We start from the raw sequence: 20,257 nt of genomic DNA on the forward strand, positions 1-20,257 counted from the left end.
TTCGAGGTTACAAATCCGACTCTACGTTTAGGTTTACATTTTCCATTAATTTTAAAGGGTGAGGGGGGGTTGGGGGAGGATGGCGATGACAGACCAATTGCGCACCTCCCCGCCACCATCGTCGCTACCGACGACCTCGACCTCGAGCCGAGCGGGGCCGAAGGCCCGACGGGCTCCCGGAAATTTCGGAAAGGCGATATACCTTTAATTCCCAGTTGGCCGTAACTTTCTCGATGACGTCAAATTAGTGAAAAATCAAAGTTTCTTTGTCGCCGTATAGCTCGAGAACGGGTCGACGGGTGCGGGCGAGAGTAGGCTCGTCGGACGGAGGACGCGGAGACGAAGGCTTACCGCGCGAAAAATTCGCGAAAATTCGCGGAAAATTTTTTACGTGTGCATCGGTAACGCGCGTCGACCTCGGCGGAGGATAACTTACCGACCACCACCGGCAGTGGTCGGTAACGGCTCGGGGGGTATAAGCTGCCGCGTTAAAAATGAAACCCGAATTTCGGCGCTTCCACGGTTCAGGGCTGAAAAGGGCCCGAAAGAAAATAACTGATCCAAACGTTCGAATTTAACGCCAATTTCGCGACGCTGACTTCGCATCGATGGCGAGTGCCGCCACAGTCGCCGCGTTTACTCTCCCTTGATAGTTGAGCGAATGGACTTGTAACTTCGAGGTTACAAATCCGACTCTACGTTTAGGTTTACATTTTCCATTAATTTTAAAGGGTGAGGGGGGATTGGGGGGGAGGATGGCGATGACAGACCAATTGCGCACCTCCCCGCCACCATCGTCGCTACCGACGACCTCGACATCGAGCCGAGCGGGGCCGAAGGCCCGACGGGCTCCCGGAAATTTCGGAAAGGCGATATACCTTTAATTCCCAGTTGGCCGTAACTTTCTCGATGACGTCAAATTAGTGAAAAATCAAAGTTTCTTTGTCGCCGTATAGCTCGAGAACGGGTCGACGGGTGCGGGCGAGAGTAGGCTCGTCGGACGGAGGACGCGGAGACGAAGGCTTCCCGCGCGAAAAATTCGCGAAAATTCGCGGAAAATTTTTTACGTGTGCATCGGTAACGCGCGTCGACCTCGGCGGAGGATAACTTACCGACCACCACCGGCAGTGGTCGGTAACGGCTCGGGGGGTATAAGCTGCCGCGTTAAAAATGAAACCCGAATTTCGGCGCTTCCACGGTTCAGGACTGAAAAGGGCCCGAAAGAAAATAACTGATCCAAACGTTCGAATTTAACGCCAACTTCGCGACGCTGACATCGCATCGGCGGCGAGTGCCGCCACAGTCACCGCGTTTACTCTCCCTTGATAGTTGAGCGAATGGACTTGTAACTTCGAGGTTACAAATCCGACTCTACGTTTAGGTTTACATTTTCCATTAATTTTAAAGGGTGAGGGGGGGTTGGGGGGAGGATGGCGATGACAGACCAATTGCGCACCTCCCCGCCACCATCGTCGCTACCGACGACCTCGACCTCGAGCCGAGCGGGGCCGAAGGCCCGACGGGCTCCCGGAAATTTCGGAAAGGCGATATACCTTTAATTCCCAGTTGGCAGTAACTTTCTCGATGACGTCAAATTAGTGAAAAATCAAAGTTTCTTTGTCGCCGTATAGCTCGAGAACGGGTCGACGGGTGCGGGCGAGAGTAGGCTCGTCGGACGGAGGACGCGGAGACGAAGGCTTACCGCGCGAAAAATTCGCGAAAATTCGCGGAAAATTTTTTACGTGTGCATCGGTAACGCGCGTCGACCTCGGCGGAGGATAACTTACCGACCACCACCGGCAGTGGTCGGTAACGGCTCGGGGGGTATAAGCTGCCGCGTTAAAAATGAAACCCTAATTTCGGCGCTTCCACGGTTCAGGGCTGAAAAGGGCCCGACAGAAAATAACTGATTCAAACGTTCGAATTTAACGCCAACTTCGCGACGCTGACATCGCATCGGCGGCGAGTGCCGCCACAGTCGCCGCGTTTACTCTCCCTTGATAGTTGAGCGAATGGACTTGTAACTTCGAGGTTACAAATCCGACTCTACGTTTAGGTTTACATTTTCCACTAATTTTAGAGGGTGAGGGGGGGTTGGGGGGAGGATGGCGATGACAGACCAATTGCGCACCTCCCCGCCACCATCGTCGCTACCGACGGCCTCGACCTCGAGCCGAGCGGGGCCGAAGGCCCGACGGGCTCCCGGAAATTTCGGAACGGCGATATACCTTTAATTCCCAGTTGGCCGTAACTTTCTCGATGACGTCAAATTAGTGAAAAATCAAAGTTTCTTTGTCGCCGTATAGCTCGGGAACGGGTCGACGGGTGCGGGCGAGAGTAGGCTCGTCGGACGGAGGACGCGGAGACGAAGGCTAACCGCACGAAAAATTCGCGAAAATTCGCGGAAAATTTTTTACGTGTGCATCGGTAACGAGCGTCGACCTCGGCGGAGGATAACTTACCGACCACCACCGGCAGTGGTCGGTAACGGCTCGGGGGGTATAAGCTGCCGCGTTAAAAATGAAACCCGAATTTCGGCGCTTCCACGGTTCAGGGCTGAAAAGGGCCCGAAAGAAAATAACTGATTTAAACGTTCGAATTTAACGCCAACTTCGCGACGCTGACATTGCATCGGCGGCGAGTGCCGCCACAGTCGCCGCGTTTACTCTCCCTTGATAGTTGAGCGAATGGACTTGTAACTTCGAGGTTACAAATCCGACTCTACGTTTAGGTTTACATTTTCCATTAATTTTAAAGGGTGAGGGGGGGTTGGGGGGGAGGATGGCGATGACAGACCAATTGCGCACCTCCCCGCCACCATCGTCGCTACCGACGACCTCGACCTCGAGCCGAGCGGGGCCGAAGGCCCGACGGGCTCCCGGAAATTTCGGAAAGGCGATATACCTTTAATTCCCAGTTGGCCGTAACTTTCTCGATGACGTCAAATTAGTGAAAAATCAAAGTTTCTTTGTCGCCGTATAGCTCGAGAACGGGTCGACGGGTGCGGGCGAGAGTAGGCTCGTCGGACGGAGGACGCGGAGACGAAGGCTTACCGCGCGAAAAATTCGCGAAAATTCGCGGAAAATTTTTTACGTGTGCATCGGTAACGCGCGTCGACCTCGGCGGAGGATAACTTACCGACAACCACCGGCAGTTGTCGGTAACGGCTCGGGGGGTATAAGCTGCCGCGTTAAAAATGAAACCCGATTTTCGGCGCTTCCACGGTTCAGGGCTGAAAAGGGCCCGAACGAAAATAACTGATTCAAACGTTCGAATTTAACGCCAACTTCGCGACGCTGACATCGCATCGGCGGCGAGTGCCGCCACAGTCGCCGCGTTTACTCTCCCTTGATAGTTGAGCGAATGGACTTGTAACTTCGAGGTTACAAATCCGACTCTACGTTTAGGTTTACATTTTCCATTAATTTTAAATGGTGCGGGGGGGTTGGGGGGGGAGGATGGCGATGACAGAACAATTGCGCACCTCCCCGCCACCATCGTCGCTACCGACGAACTCGACCTCGAGCCGAGCGGGGCCGAAGGCCCGACGGGCTCCCGGAAATTTCGGAAAGGCGATATACCTTTAATTCCCAGTTGGACGTAACTTTCTCGATGACGTCAAATTAGTGAAAAATCAAAGTTTCTTTGTCGCCGTATAGCTCGAGAACGGGTCGACGGGTGCGGGCGAGAGTAGGCTCGTCGGACGGAGGACGCGGAGACGAAGGCTTACCGCGCGAAAAATTCGCGAAAATTCGCGGAAAATTTTTTACGTGTGCATCGGTAACGCGCGTCGACCTCGGCGGAGGATAACTTACCGACAACCACCGGCAGTTGTCGGTAACGGCTCGGGGGGTATAAGCTGCCGCGTTAAAAATGAAACCCGAATTTCGGCGCTTCCACGGTTCAGGGCTGAAAAGGGCCCGAAAGAAAATAACTGATTCAAACGTTCGAATTTAACGCCAACTTCGCGACGCTGACATCGCATCGGCGGCGAGTGCTGCCACAGTCGCCGCGTTTACTCTCCCTTGATAGTTGAGCGAATGGACTTGTAACTTCGAGGTTACAAATCCGACGCTACGTTTAGGTTTACATTTTCCATTAATTTTAAATGGTGAGGGGGGGTTGGGGGGGAGGATGGCGATGACAGACCAATTGCGCACCTCCCCGCCACCATCGTCGCTACCGACGACCTCGACCTCGAGCCGAGCGGGGCCGAAGGCCCGACGGGCTCCCGGAAATTTCGGAAAGGCGATATACCTTTAATTCCCAGTTGGCCGTAACTTTCTCGATGACGTCAAATTAGTGAAAAATCAAAGTTTTTTTGTCGCCGTATAGCTCGAGAACGGGTCGACGGGTGCGGGCGAGAGTAGGCTCGTCGGACGGAGGACGCGGAGACGATGGCTAACCGCACGAAAAATTCGCGAAAATTCGCGGAAAATTTTTTACGTGTGCATCGGTAACGCGCGTCTACCTCGGCGGAGGATAACTTACCGACCACCACCGGCAGTGGTCGGTAACGGCTCGGGGGGTATAAGCTGCCGCGTTAAAAATGAAACCCGAATTACGGCGCTTCCACGGTTCAGGGCTGAAAAGGGCCCGAAAGAAAATAACTGATTCAAAAGTTCGAATTTAACGCCAACTTCGCGACGCTGACATCGCATCGGGGGCGAGTGCCGCCACAGTCGCCGCGTTTACTCTCCCTTGATAGTTGAGCGAATGGACTTGTAACTTCGAGGTTACAAATCCGACTCTACGTTTAGGTTTACATTTTCCATTAATTTTAAATGGTGAGGGGGGGTTGGGGGGGAGGATGGCGATGACAGACCAATTGCGCACCTCCACGCCACCATCGTCGCTACCGACGACCTCGACCTCGAGCCGAGCGGGGCCGAAGGCCCGACGGGCTCCCGGAAATTTTGGAAAGGCGATATACCTTTAATTCCCAGTTGGCCTTAACTTTCTCGATTACGTCAAATAAGTGAAAAATCAAAGTTTCTTTGTCGCCGTATAGCTCGAGAACGGGTCGACGGGTGCGGGCGAGAGTAGGCTCGTCGGACGGAGGACGCGGAGACGATGGCTAACCGCACGAAAAATTCGCGAAACTTCGCGGAAAATTTTTTACGTGTGCATCGGTAACGCTCGTCGACCTCGGCGGAGGATAACTTACCGACCACCACCGGCAGTGGTCGGTAACGGCTCGGGGGGTATAAGCTGCCGCGTTAAAAATGAAACCCGAATTTCGGCGCTTCCACGGTTCAGGGCTGAAAAGGGCCCGAAAGAAAATAACTGATTCAAACGTTCGAATTTAACGCCAACTTCGCGACGCTGACATCGCATCGATGGCGAGTGCCGCCACAGTCGCCGCGTTTACTCTCCCTTGATAGTTGAGCGAATGGACTTGTAACTTCGAGGTTACGAATCCGACTCTACGTTTAGGTTTACATTTTCCATTAATTTTAAAGGGTGAGGAAGGGTTGGGGGGAGGATGGCGATGACAGACCAATTGCGCACCTCCCCGCCACCATCGTCGCTACCGACGACCTCGACCTCGAGCCGAGCGGGGCCGAAGGCCCGACGGGCTCCCGGAAGTTTCGGAAAGGCGATATACCTTTAATTCCCAGTTGGCCGTAACTTTCTCGATGACGTCAAATTAGTGAAAAATCAAAGTTTCTTTGTCGCCGTATAGCTCGAGAACGGGTCGACGGGTGCGGGCGAGAGTAGGCTCGTCGGACGGAGGACGCGGAGACGAAGGCTAACCGCACGAAAAATTCGCGAAAATTCGCGGAAAATTTTTTACGTGTGCATCGGTAACGCGCGTCGACCTCGGCGGAGGATAACTTACCGACCACCACCGGCAGTGGTCGGTAACGGCTCGGGGGGTATAAGCTGCCGCGTTAAAAATGAAACCCGATTTTCGGCGCGTCCACGGTTCAGGGCTGATAAGATCCCGAAAGAAAATAACTGATTCAAACGTTCGAATTTAACGCCAACTTCGCGACGCTGACATCGCATCGGGGGCGAGTGCCGCCACAGTCGCCGCGTTTACTCTCCCTTGATAGTTGAGCGAATGGACTTGTAACTTCGAGGTTACAAATCCGACTCTACGTTTAGGTTTACATTTTCCATTAATTTTAAAGGGTGAGGGGGGTTGGGGGGGAGGATGGCGATGACAGACCAATTGCGCACCTCCCCGCCACCATCGTCGCTACCGACGACCTCGACCTCGAGCCGAGCGGGGCCGAAGGCCCGACGGGCTCTCGGAAATTTCGGAAAGGCGATATACCTTCAATTCCCAGTTGGCCGTAACTTTCTCGATGACGTCAAATTAGTGAAAAATCAAAGTTTCTTTGTCGCCGTATAGCTCGGGAACGGGTCGACGGGTGCGGGCGAGAGTAGGCTCGTCGGACGGAGGACGCGGAGACGAAGGCTAACCGCACGAAAAATTCGCGAAAATTCGCGGAAAATTTTTTACGTGTGCATCGGTAACGAGCGTCGACCTCGGCGGAGGATAACTTACCGACCACCACCGGCAGTGGTCGGTAACGGCTCGGGGGGTATAAGCTGCCGCGTTAAAAATGAAACCCGAATTTCGGCGCTTCCACGGTTCAGGGCTGAAAAGGGCCCGAAAGAAAATAACTGATTCAAACGTTCGAATTTAACGCCAACTTCGCGACGCTGACATTGCATCGGCGGCGAGTGCCGCCACAGTCGCCGCGTTTACTCTCCCTTGATAGTTGAGCGAATGGACTTGTAACTTCGAGGTTACAAATCCGACTCTACGTTTAGGTTTACATTTTCCATTAATTTTAAAGGGTGAGGGGGGGTTGGGGGGGAGGATGGCGATGACAGACCAATTGCGCACCTCCCCGCCACCATCGTCGCTACCGACGACCTCGACCTCGAGCCGAGCGGGGCCGAAGGCCCGACGGGCTCCCGGAAATTTCGGAAAGGCGATATACCTTTAATTCCCAGTTGGCCGTAACTTTCTCGATGACGTCAAATTAGTGAAAAATCAAAGTTTCTTTGTCGCCGTATAGCTCGAGAACGGGTCGACGGGTGCGGGCGAGAGTAGGCTCGTCGGACGGAGGACGCGGAGACGAAGGCTTACCGCGCGAAAAATTCGCGAAAATTCGCGGAAAATTTTTTACGTGTGCATCGGTAACGCGCGTCGACCTCGGCGGAGGATAACTTACCGACAACCACCGGCAGTTGTCGGTAACGGCTCGGGGGGTATAAGCTGCCGCGTTAAAAATGAAACCCGATTTTCGGCGCTTCCACGGTTCAGGGCTGAAAAGGGCCCGAACGAAAATAACTGATTCAAACGTTCGAATTTAACGCCAACTTCGCGACGCTGACATCGCATCGGCGGCGAGTGCCGCCACAGTCGCCGCGTTTACTCTCCCTTGATAGTTGAGCGAATGGACTTGTAACTTCGAGGTTACAAATCCGACTCTACGTTTAGGTTTACATTTTCCATTAATTTTAAATGGTGCGGGGGGGTTGGGGGGGGAGGATGGCGATGACAGAACAATTGCGCACCTCCCCGCCACCATCGTCGCTACCGACGAACTCGACCTCGAGCCGAGCGGGGCCGAAGGCCCGACGGGCTCCCGGAAATTTCGGAAAGGCGATATACCTTTAATTCCCAGTTGGACGTAACTTTCTCGATGACGTCAAATTAGTGAAAAATCAAAGTTTCTTTGTCGCCGTATAGCTCGAGAACGGGTCGACGGGTGCGGGCGAGAGTAGGCTCGTCGGACGGAGGACGCGGAGACGAAGGCTTACCGCGCGAAAAATTCGCGAAAATTCGCGGAAAATTTTTTACGTGTGCATCGGTAACGCGCGTCGACCTCGGCGGAGGATAACTTACCGACAACCACCGGCAGTTGTCGGTAACGGCTCGGGGGGTATAAGCTGCCGCGTTAAAAATGAAACCCGAATTTCGGCGCTTCCACGGTTCAGGGCTGAAAAGGGCCCGAAAGAAAATAACTGATTCAAACGTTCGAATTTAACGCCAACTTCGCGACGCTGACATCGCATCGGCGGCGAGTGCTGCCACAGTCGCCGCGTTTACTCTCCCTTGATAGTTGAGCGAATGGACTTGTAACTTCGAGGTTACAAATCCGACGCTACGTTTAGGTTTACATTTTCCATTAATTTTAAATGGTGAGGGGGGGTTGGGGGGGAGGATGGCGATGACAGACCAATTGCGCACCTCCCCGCCACCATCGTCGCTACCGACGACCTCGACCTCGAGCCGAGCGGGGCCGAAGGCCCGACGGGCTCCCGGAAATTTCGGAAAGGCGATATACCTTTAATTCCCAGTTGGCCGTAACTTTCTCGATGACGTCAAATTAGTGAAAAATCAAAGTTTTTTTGTCGCCGTATAGCTCGAGAACGGGTCGACGGGTGCGGGCGAGAGTAGGCTCGTCGGACGGAGGACGCGGAGACGATGGCTAACCGCACGAAAAATTCGCGAAAATTCGCGGAAAATTTTTTACGTGTGCATCGGTAACGCGCGTCTACCTCGGCGGAGGATAACTTACCGACCACCACCGGCAGTGGTCGGTAACGGCTCGGGGGGTATAAGCTGCCGCGTTAAAAATGAAACCCGAATTACGGCGCTTCCACGGTTCAGGGCTGAAAAGGGCCCGAAAGAAAATAACTGATTCAAAAGTTCGAATTTAACGCCAACTTCGCGACGCTGACATCGCATCGGGGGCGAGTGCCGCCACAGTCGCCGCGTTTACTCTCCCTTGATAGTTGAGCGAATGGACTTGTAACTTCGAGGTTACAAATCCGACTCTACGTTTAGGTTTACATTTTCCATTAATTTTAAATGGTGAGGGGGGGTTGGGGGGGAGGATGGCGATGACAGACCAATTGCGCACCTCCCCGCCACCATCGTCGCTACCGACGACCTCGACCTCGAGCCGAGCGGGGCCGAAGGCCCGACGGGCTCCCGGAAATTTTGGAAAGGCGATATACCTTTAATTCCCAGTTGGCCTTAACTTTCTCGATTACGTCAAATAAGTGAAAAATCAAAGTTTCTTTGTCGCCGTATAGCTCGAGAACGGGTCGACGGGTGCGGGCGAGAGTAGGCTCGTCGGACGGAGGACGCGGAGACGATGGCTAACCGCACGAAAAATTCGCGAAACTTCGCGGAAAATTTTTTACGTGTGCATCGGTAACGCTCGTCGACCTCGGCGGAGGATAACTTACCGACCACCACCGGCAGTGGTCGGTAACGGCTCGGGGGGTATAAGCTGCCGCGTTAAAAATGAAACCCGAATTTCGGCGCTTCCACGGTTCAGGGCTGAAAAGGGCCCGAAAGAAAATAACTGATTCAAACGTTCGAATTTAACGCCAACTTCGCGACGCTGACATCGCATCGATGGCGAGTGCCGCCACAGTCGCCGCGTTTACTCTCCCTTGATAGTTGAGCGAATGGACTTGTAACTTCGAGGTTACGAATCCGACTCTACGTTTAGGTTTACATTTTCCATTAATTTTAAAGGGTGAGGAAGGGTTGGGGGGAGGATGGCGATGACAGACCAATTGCGCACCTCCCCGCCACCATCGTCGCTACCGACGACCTCGACCTCGAGCCGAGCGGGGCCGAAGGCCCGACGGGCTCCCGGAAGTTTCGGAAAGGCGATATACCTTTAATTCCCAGTTGGCCGTAACTTTCTCGATGACGTCAAATTAGTGAAAAATCAAAGTTTCTTTGTCGCCGTATAGCTCGAGAACGGGTCGACGGGTGCGGGCGAGAGTAGGCTCGTCGGACGGAGGACGCGGAGACGAAGGCTAACCGCACGAAAAATTCGCGAAAATTCGCGGAAAATTTTTTACGTGTGCATCGGTAACGCGCGTCGACCTCGGCGGAGGATAACTTACCGACCACCACCGGCAGTGGTCGGTAACGGCTCGGGGGGTATAAGCTGCCGCGTTAAAAATGAAACCCGATTTTCGGCGCGTCCACGGTTCAGGGCTGATAAGATCCCGAAAGAAAATAACTGATTCAAACGTTCGAATTTAACGCCAACTTCGCGACGCTGACATCGCATCGGGGGCGAGTGCCGCCACAGTCGCCGCGTTTACTCTCCCTTGATAGTTGAGCGAATGGACTTGTAACTTCGAGGTTACAAATCCGACTCTACGTTTAGGTTTACATTTTCCATTAATTTTAAAGGGTGAGGGGGGTTGGGGGGGAGGATGGCGATGACAGACCAATTGCGCACCTCCCCGCCACCATCGTCGCTACCGACGACCTCGACCTCGAGCCGAGCGGGGCCGAAGGCCCGACGGGCTCTCGGAAATTTCGGAAAGGCGATATACCTTCAATTCCCAGTTGGCCGTAACTGTCTCGATGACGTCAAATTAGTGAAAAATCAAAGTTTCTTTGTCGCCGTATAGCTCGAGAACGGGTCGACGGGTGCGGGCGAGAGTAGGCTCGTCGGACGGAGGACGCGGAGACGAAGGCTAACCGCACGAAAAATTCGCGAAAATTCGCGGAAAATTTTTTACGTGTGCATCGGTAACGCGCGTCGACCTCGGCGGAGGATAACTTACCGACCACCACCGGCAGTGGTCGGTAACGGCTCGGGGGGTATAAGCTGCCGCGTTAAAAATGAAACCCGATTTTCGGCGCGTCCCCGGTTCAGGGCTGATAAGATCCCGAAAGAAAATAACTGATTCAAACGTTCGAATTTAACGCCAACTTCGCGACGCTGAGATCGCATCGGCGGCGAGTGCCGCCACAGTCGCCGCGTTTACTCTCCCTTGATAGTTGAGCGAATGGACTTGTAACTTCGAGGTTACAAATCCGACTCTACGTTTAGGTTTACATTTTCCATTAATTTTAAAGGGTGAGGGGGGGTTGGGGGGGGAGGATGGCGATGACAGACCAATTGCGCACCTCCCCGCCACCATCGTCGCTACCGACGACCTCGACCTCGAGCCGAGCGGGGCCGAAGGCCCGACGGGCTCCCGGACATTTCGGAAAGGCGATATACCTTTAATTCCCAGTTGGCCGTAACTTTCTCGATGACGTCAAATTAGTGAAAAATCAAAGTTTCTTTGTCGCCGTATAGCTCGAGAACGGGTCGACGGGTGCGGGCGAGAGTAGGCTCGTCGGACGGAGGACGCGGAGACGAAGGCTTACCGCGCGAAAAATTCGCGAAAATTCGCGGAAAATTTTTTACGTGTGCATCGGTAACGCGCGTCGACCTCGGCGGAGGATAACTTACCGACCACCACCGGCAGTGGTCGGTAACGGCTCGGGGGGTATAAGCTGCCGCGTTAAAAATGAAACCCGATTTTCGGCGCGTCCACGGTTCAGGGCTGATAAGATCCCGAAAGAAAATAACTGATTCAAACGTTCGAATTTAACGCCAACTTCGCGACGCTGAGATCGCATCGGCGGCGAGTGCCGCCACAGTCGCCGCGTTTACTCTCCCTTGATAGTTGAGCGAATGGACTTGTAACTTCGAGGTTACAAATCCGACTCTACGTTTAGGTTTACATTTTCCATTAATTTTAAAGGGTGAGGGGGGGTTGGGGGGGAGGATGGCGATGACAGACCAATTGCGCACCTCCCCGCCGCCATCGTCGCTACCGACGACCTCGACCTCGAGCCGAGCGGGGCCGAAGGCCCGACGGGCTCCCGGAAATTTCGGAAAGGCGATATACCTTTAATTCCCAGTTGGCCGTAACTTTCTCGATGACGTCAAATTAGTGAAAAATCAAAGTTTCTTTGTCGCCGTATAGCTCGAGAACGGGTCGACGGGTGCGGGCGAGAGTAGGCTCGTCGGACGGAGGACGCGGAGACGAAGGCTTACCGCGCGAAAAATTCGCGAAAATTCGCGGAAAATTTTTTACGTGTGCATCGGTAACGCGCGTCGACCTCGGCGGAGGATAACTTACCGACCACCACCGGCAGTGGTCGGTAACGGCTCGGGGGGTATAAGCTGCCGCGTTAAAAATGAAACCCGAATTTCGGCGCTTCCACGGTTCAGGGCTGAAAAGGGCCCGAAAGAAAATAACTGATTCAAACGTTCGAATTTAACGCCAACTTCGCGACGCTGACATCGCATCGGGGGCGAGTGCCGCCACAGTCGCCGCGTTTACTCTCCCTTGATAGTTGAGCGAATGGACTTGTAACTTCGAGGTTACAAATCCGGCTCTACGTTTAGGTTTACATTTTCCATTAATTTTAAATGGTGAGGGGGGGTTGGGGGGGAGGATGGCGGTGACAGACCAATTGCGCACCTCCCCGCCACCATCGTCGCTACCGACGACCTCGACCTCGAGCCGAGCGGGGCCGAAGGCCCGACGGGCTCCCGGATATTTCGGAAAGGCGATATACCTTTAATTCCCAGTTGGCCGTAACTTTCTCGATGACGTCAAATAAGTGAAAAATCAAAGTTTCTTTGTCGCCGTATAGCTCGAGAACGGGTCGACGGGTGCAGGCGAGAGTAGGCTCGTCGGACGGAGGACGCGGAGACGATGGCTAACCGCACGAAAAATTCGCGAAAATTCGCGGAAAATTTTTTACGTGTGCATCGGTAACGCGCGTCGACCTCGGCGGAGGATAACTTACCGACCACCACCGGCAGTGGTCGGTAACGGCTCGGGGGGTATAAGCTGCCGCGTTAAAAATGAAACCCGAATTTCGGCGCTTCCACGGTTCAGGGCTGAAAAGGGCCCGAAAGAAAATAACTGATTCAAACGTTGGAATTTAACGCCAACTTCGCGAGACTGACATTGCATCGGCGGCGAGTGCCGCCACAGTCGCCGCGTTTACTCTCCCTTGATAGTTGAGCGAATGGACTTGTAACTTCGAGGTTACAAATCCGACTCTACGTTTAGGTTTACATTTTCCATTAATTTTAAAGGGTGAGGGGGGTTGGGGGGGAGGATGGCGATGACAGACCAATTGCGCACCTCCCCGCCACCATCGTCGCTACCGACGACCTCGACCTCGAGCCGAGCGGGGCCGAAGGCCCGACGGGCTCCCGGAAATTTCGGAAAGGCGATATACCTTTAATTCCCAGTTGGCCGTAACTTTCTCGATGACGTCAAATTAGTGAAAAATCAAAGTTTCTTTGTCGCCGTATAGCTCGAGAACGGGTCGACGGGTGCGGGCGAGAGTAGGCTCGTCGGACGGAGGACGCGGAGACGAAGGCTTACCGCGCGAAAAATTCGCGAAAATTCGCGGAAAATTTTTTACGTGTGCATCGGTAACGCGCGTCGACCTCGGCGGAGGATAACTTACCGACCACCACCGGCAGTGGTCGGTAACGGCTCGGGGGGTATAAGCTGCCGCGTTAAAAATGAAACCCGAATTTCGGCGCTTCCACGGTTCAGGGCTGAAAAGGGCCCGAAAGAAAATAACTGATTCAAACGTTCGAATTTAACGCCAACTTCGCGACGCTGACATCGCATCGGCGGCGAGTGCCGCCACAGTCGCCGCGTTTACTCTCCCTTGATAGTTGAGCGAATGGACTTGTAACTTCGAGGTTACAAATCCGGCTCTACGTTTAGGTTTACATTTTCCATTAATTTTAAATGGTGAGGGGGGGTTGGGGGGGAGGATGGCGGTGACAGACCAATTGCGCACCTCCCCGCCACCATCGTCGCTACCGACGACCTCGACCTCGAGCCGAGCGGGGCCGAAGGCCCGACGGGCTCCCGGATATTTCGGAAAGGCGATATACCTTTAATTCCCAGTTGGCCGTAACTTTCTCGATGACGTCAAATAAGTGAAAAATCAAAGTTTCTTTGTCGCCGTATAGCTCGAGAACGGGTCGACGGGTGCAGGCGAGAGTAGGCTCGTCGGACGGAGGACGCGGAGACGATGGCTAACCGCACGAAAAATTCGCGAAAATTCGCGGAAAATTTTTTACGTGTGCATCGGTAACGCGCGTCGACCTCGGCGGAGGATAACTTACCGACCACCACCGGCAGTGGTCGGTAACGGCTCGGGGGGTATAAGCTGCCGCGTTAAAAATGAAACCCGAATTTCGGCGCTTCCACGGTTCAGGGCTGAAAAGGGCCCGAAAGAAAATAACTGATTCAAACGTTCGAATTTAACGCCAACTTCGCGAGACTGACATTGCATCGGCGGCGAGTGCCGCCACAGTCGCCGCGTTTACTCTCCCTTGATAGTTGAGCGAATGGACTTGTAACTTCGAGGTTACAAATCCGACTCTACGTTTAGGTTTACATTTTCCATTAATTTTAAAGGGTGAGGGGGGTTGGGGGGGAGGATGGCGATGACAGACCAATTGCGCACCTCCCCGCCACCATCGTCGCTACCGACGACCTCGACCTCGAGCCGAGCGGGGCCGAAGGCCCGACGGGCTCCCGGAAATTTCGGAAAGGCGATATACCTTTAATTCCCAGTTGGCCGTAACTTTCTCGATGACGTCAAATTAGTGAAAAATCAAAGTTTCTTTGTCGCCGTATAGCTCGAGAACGGGTCGACGGGTGCGGGCGAGAGTAGGCTCGTCGGACGGAGGACGCGGAGACGAAGGCTTACCGCGCGAAAAATTCGCGAAAATTCGCGGAAAATTTTTTACGTGTGCATCGGTAACGCGCGTCGACCTCGGCGGAGGATAACTTACCGACCACCACCGGCAGTGGTCGGTAACGGCTCGAGGGGTATAAGCTGCCGCGTTAAAAATGAAACCCGAATTTCGGCGCTTCCACGGTTCAGGGCTGAAAAGGGCCCGAAAGAAAATAACTGATTCAAACGTTCGAATTTAACGCCAACTTCGCGACGCTGACATCGCATCGGCGGCGAGTGCCGCCACAGTCGCCGCGTTTACTCTCCCTTGATAGTTGAGCGAATGGACTTGTAACTTCGAGGTTACAAATCCGGCTCTACGTTTAGGTTTACATTTTCCATTAATTTTAAATGATGAGGGGGGGTTGGGGGGGAGGATGGCGGTGACAGACCAATTGCGCACCTCCCCGCCACCATCGTCGCTACCGACGACCTCGACCTCGAGCCGAGCGGGGCCGAAGGCCCGACGGGCTCCCGGATATTTCGGAAAGGCGATATACCTTTAATTCCCAGTTGGCCGTAACTTTCTCGATGACGTCAAATAAGTGAAAAATCAAAGTTTCTTTGTCGCCGTATAGCTCGAGAACGGGTCGACGGGTGCAGGCGAGAGTAGGCTCGTCGGACGGAGGACGCGGAGACGATGGCTAACCGCACGAAAAATTCGCGAAAATTCGCGGAAAATTTTTTACGTGTGCATCGGTAACGCGCGTCGACCTCGGCGGAGGATAACTTACCGACCACCACCGGCAGTGGTCGGTAACGGCTCGGGGGGTATAAGCTGCCGCGTTAAAAATGAAACCCGAATTTCGGCGCTTCCACGGTTCAGGGCTGAAAAGGGCCCGAAAGAAAATAACTGATTCAAACGTTGGAATTTAACGCCAACTTCGCGAGACTGACATTGCATCGGCGGCGAGTGCCGCCACAGTCGCCGCGTTTACTCTCCCTTGATAGTTGAGCGAATGGACTTGTAACTTCGAGGTTACAAATCCGACTCTACGTTTAGGTTTACATTTTCCATTAATTTTAAAGGGTGAGGGGGGTTGGGGGGGAGGATGGCGATGACAGACCAATTGCGCACCTCCCCGCCACCATCGTCGCTACCGACGACCTCGACCTCGAGCCGAGCGGGGCCGAAGGCCCGACGGGCTCCCGGAAATTTCGGAAAGGCGATATACCTTTAATTCCCAGTTGGCCGTAACTTTCTCGATGACGTCAAATTAGTGAAAAATCAAAGTTTCTTTGTCGCCGTATAGCTCGAGAACGGGTCGACGGGTGCGGGCGAGAGTAGGCTCGTCGGACGGAGGACGCGGAGACGAAGGCTTACCGCGCGAAAAATTCGCGAAAATTCGCGGAAAATTTTTTACGTGTGCATCGGTAACGCGCGTCGACCTCGGCGGAGGATAACTTACCGACCACCACCGGCAGTGGTCGGTAACGGCTCGGGGGGTATAAGCTGCCGCGTTAAAAATGAAACCCGAATTTCGGCGCTTCCACGGTTCAGGGCTGAAAAGGGCCCGAAAGAAAATAACTGATTCAAACGTTCGAATTTAACGCCAACTTCGCGACGCTGACATCGCATCGGCGGCGAGTGCTGCCACAGTCGCCGCGTTTACTCTCCCTTGATAGTTGAGCGAATGGACTTGTAACTTCGAGGTTACAAATCCGACGCTACGTTTAGGTTTACATTTTCCATTAATTTTAAATGGTGAGGGGGGGTTGGGGGGGAGGATGGCGATGACAGACCAATTGCGCACCTCCCCGCCACCATCGTCGCTACCGACGACCTCGACCTCTAGCCGAGCGGGGCCGAAGGCCCGACGGGCTCCCGGAAATTTCGGAAAGGCGATATACCTTTAATTCCCAGTTGGCCTTAACTTTTTCGATTACGTCAAATTAGTGAAAAATCAAAGTTTCTTTGTCGCCGTATAGCTCGAGAACGGGTCGACGGGTGCGGGCGAGAGTAGGCTCGTCGGACGGAGGACGCGGAGACGAAGGCTTACCGCGCGAAAAATTCGCGAAAATTCGCGGAAAATTTTTTGCGTGTGCATCGGTAACGCGCGTCGACCTCGGCGGAGGATAACTTACCGACAACCACCGGCAGTGGTCGGTAACGGCTCGGGGGGTATAAGCTGCCGCGTTAAAAATGAAACCCGATTTTCGGCGCTTCCACGGTTCAGGGCTGAAAAGGGCCCGAAAGAAAATAACTGATTCAAACGTTAGAATTTAACGCCAACTTCGCGACGCTGACATCGCATCGGCGGCGAGTGCTGCCACAGTCGCCGCGTTTACTCTCCCTTGATAGTTGAGCGAATGGACTTGTAACTTCGAGGTTACAAATCCGACGCTACGTTTAGGTTTACATTTTCCATTAATTTTAAATGGTGAGGGGGGGTTGGGGGGGAGGATGGCGATGACAGACCAATTGCGCACCTCCCCGCCACCATCGTCGCTACCGACGACCTCGACCTCGAGCCGAGCGGGGCCGAAGGCCCGACGGGCTCCCGGAAATTTCGGAAAGGCGATATACCTTTAATTCCCAGTTGGCCTTAACTTTCTCGATTACGTCAAATAAGTGAAAAATCAAAGTTTCTTTGTCGCCGTATAGCTCGAGAACGGGTCGACGGGTGCGGGCGAGAGTAGGCTCGTCGGACGGAGGACGCGGAGACGATGGCTAACCGCACGAAAAATTCGCGAAACTGCGCGGAAAATTTTTTACGTGTGCATCGGTAACGCGCGTCGACCTCGGCGGAGGATAACTTACCGACCACCACCGGCAGTGGTCGGTAACGGCTCGGGGGGTATAAGCTGCCGCGTTAAAAATGAAACCCGAATTTCGGCGCTTCCACGGTTCAGGGCTGAAAAGGGCCCGAAAGAAAATAACTGATTCAAACGTTCGAATTTAACGCCAACTTCGCGACGCTGACATCGCATCGGCGGCGAGTGCCGCCACAGTCGCCGCGTTTACTCTCCCTTGATAGTTGAGCGAATGGACTTGTAACTTCGAGGTTACAAATCCGACTCTACGTTTAGGTTTACATTTTCCATTAATTTTAAATGGTGAGGGGGGGTTGGGGGGAGGATGGCGATGACAGACCAATTGCGCACCTCCCCGCCACCATCGTCGCTACCGACGACCTCGACCTCGAGCCGAGCGGGGCCGAAGGCCCGACGGGTTCCCGGAAATTTCGGAAAGGCGATATACCTTTAATTCCCAGTTGGCCGTAACTTTCTCGATGACGTCAAATAAGTGAAAAATCAAAGTTTCTTTGTCGCCGTATAGCTCGAGAACGGGTCGACGGGTGCAGGCGAGAGTAGGCTCGTCGGACGGAGGACGCGGAGACGATGGCTAACCGCACGAAAAATTCGCGAAAATTCGCGGAAAATTTTTTACGTGTGCATCGGTAACGCGCGTCGACCTCGGCGGAGGATAACTTACCGACCACCACCGGCAGTGGTCGGTAACGGCTCGGGGGGTATAAGCTGCCGCGTTAAAAATGAAACCCGAATTTCGGCGCTTCCACGGTTCAGGGCTGAAAAGGGCCCGAAAGAAAACTGGTCCAAACGTTCGAATTTAACGCCAATTTCGCGACGCTGACTTCGCATCGATGGCGAGTGCCGCCACAGTCGCCGCGTTTACTCTCCCTTGATAGTTGAGCGAATGGACTTGTAACTTCGAGGTTACAAATCCGACTCTACGTTTAGGTTTACATTTTCCATTAATTTTAAAGGGTGAGGGGGGGTTGGGGGGGAGGATGGCGATGACAGACCAATTGCGCACCTCCCCGCCACCATCGTCGCTACCGACGACCTCGACCTCGAGCCGAGCGGGGCCGAAGGCCCGACGAGCTCCCGGAAATTTCGGAAAGGCGATATACCTTTAATTCCCAGTTGGCCGTAACTTTCTCGATGACGTCAAATTAGTGAAAAATCAAAGTTTCTTTGTCGCCGTATAGCTCGAGAACGGGTCGACGGGTGCGGGCGAGAGTAGGCTCGTCGGACGGAGGACGCGGAGACGAAGGCTTACCGCGCGAAAAATTCGCGAAAATTCGCGGAAAATTTTTTACGTGTGCATCGGTAACGCGCGTCGACCTCGGCGGAGGATAACTTACCGACCACCACCGGCAGTGGTCGGTAACGCTCGGGGGGTATAAGCTGCCGCGTTAAAAATGAAACCTGAATTTCGGCGCTTCCACGGTTCAGGGCTGAAAAGGGCCCGAAAGAAAACTGGTCCAAACGTTCGAATTTAACGCCAATTTCGCGACGCTGACTTCGCATCGATGGCGAGTGCCGCCACAGTCGCCGCGTTTACTCTCCCTTGATAGTTGAGCGAATGGACTTGTAACTTCGACGTTACGAATCCGACTCTACGTTTAGGTTTACATTTTCCATTAATTTTAAAGGGTGAGGAAGGGTTGGGGGGGAGGATGGCGATGACAGACCAATTGCGCACCTCCCCGCCACCATCGTCGCTACCGACGAACTCGACCTCGAGCCGAGCGGGGCCGAAGGCCCGACGGGCTCCCGGAAATTTCGGAAAGGCGATATACCTTTAATTCCCAGTTGGCCGTAACTTTCTCGATGACGTCAAATTAGTGAAAAATCAAAGTTTCTTTGTCGCCGTATAGCTCGAGAACGGGTCGACGGGTGCGGGCGAGAGTAGGCTCGTCGGACGGAGGACGCGGAGACGAAGGCTTACCGCGCGAAAAATTCGCGAAAATTCGCGGAAAATTTTTTACGTGTGCATCGGTAACGCGCGTCGACCTCGGCGGAGGATAACTTACCGACAACCACCGGCAGTTGTCGGTAACGGCTCGGGGGGTACAAGCTGCCGCGTTAAAAATGAAACCCGAATTTCGGCGCTTCCACGGTTCAGGGCTGAAAAGGGCCCGAAAGAAAATAACTGATTCAAACGTTCGAATTTAACGCCAACTTCGCGACGCTGACATCGCATCGGCGGCGAGTGCTGCCACAGTCGCCGCGTTTACTCTCCCTTGATAGTTGAGCGAATGGACTTGTAACTTCGAGGTTACAAATCCGACGCTACGTTTAGGTTTACATTTTCCATTAATTTTAAATGGTGAGGGGGGGTTGGGGGGGAGGATGGCGATGACAGACCAATTGCGCACCTCCCCGCCACCATCGTCGCTACCGACGACCTCGACCTCTAGCCGAGCGGGGCCGAAGGCCCGACGGGCTCCCGGAAATTTCGGAAAGGCGATATACCTTTAATTCCCAGTTGGCCTTAACTTTTTCGATTACGTCAAATAAGTGAAAAATCAAAGTTTCTTTGTCGCCGTATAGCTCGAGAACGGGTCGACGGGTGCGGGCGAGAGTAGGCTCGTCGGACGGAGGACGCGGAGACGATGGCTAACCGCACGAAAAATTCGCGAAACTTCGCGGAAAATTTTTTACGTGAGCATCGGTAACGCGCGTCGACCTCGGCGGAGGATAACTTACCGACCACCACCGGCAGTGGTCGGTAACGGGTCGGGGGGTATAAGCTGCCGCGTTAAAAATGAAACCCGAATTTCGGCGCTTCCACGGTTCAGGGCTGAAAAGGGCCCGAAAGAAAATAACTGATTCAAACGTTCGAATTTAACGCCAACTTCGCGACGCTGACATCGCATCGGCGGCGAGTGCCGCCACAGTCGCCGCGTTTACTCTCCCTTGATAGTTGAGCGAATGGAC

The sequence above is a fragment of the Lasioglossum baleicum genome, chromosome 17, assembly GCF_051020765.1.
Source record: "Lasioglossum baleicum chromosome 17, iyLasBale1, whole genome shotgun sequence".
NCBI lineage: Eukaryota > Metazoa > Arthropoda > Insecta > Hymenoptera > Halictidae > Lasioglossum > Lasioglossum baleicum.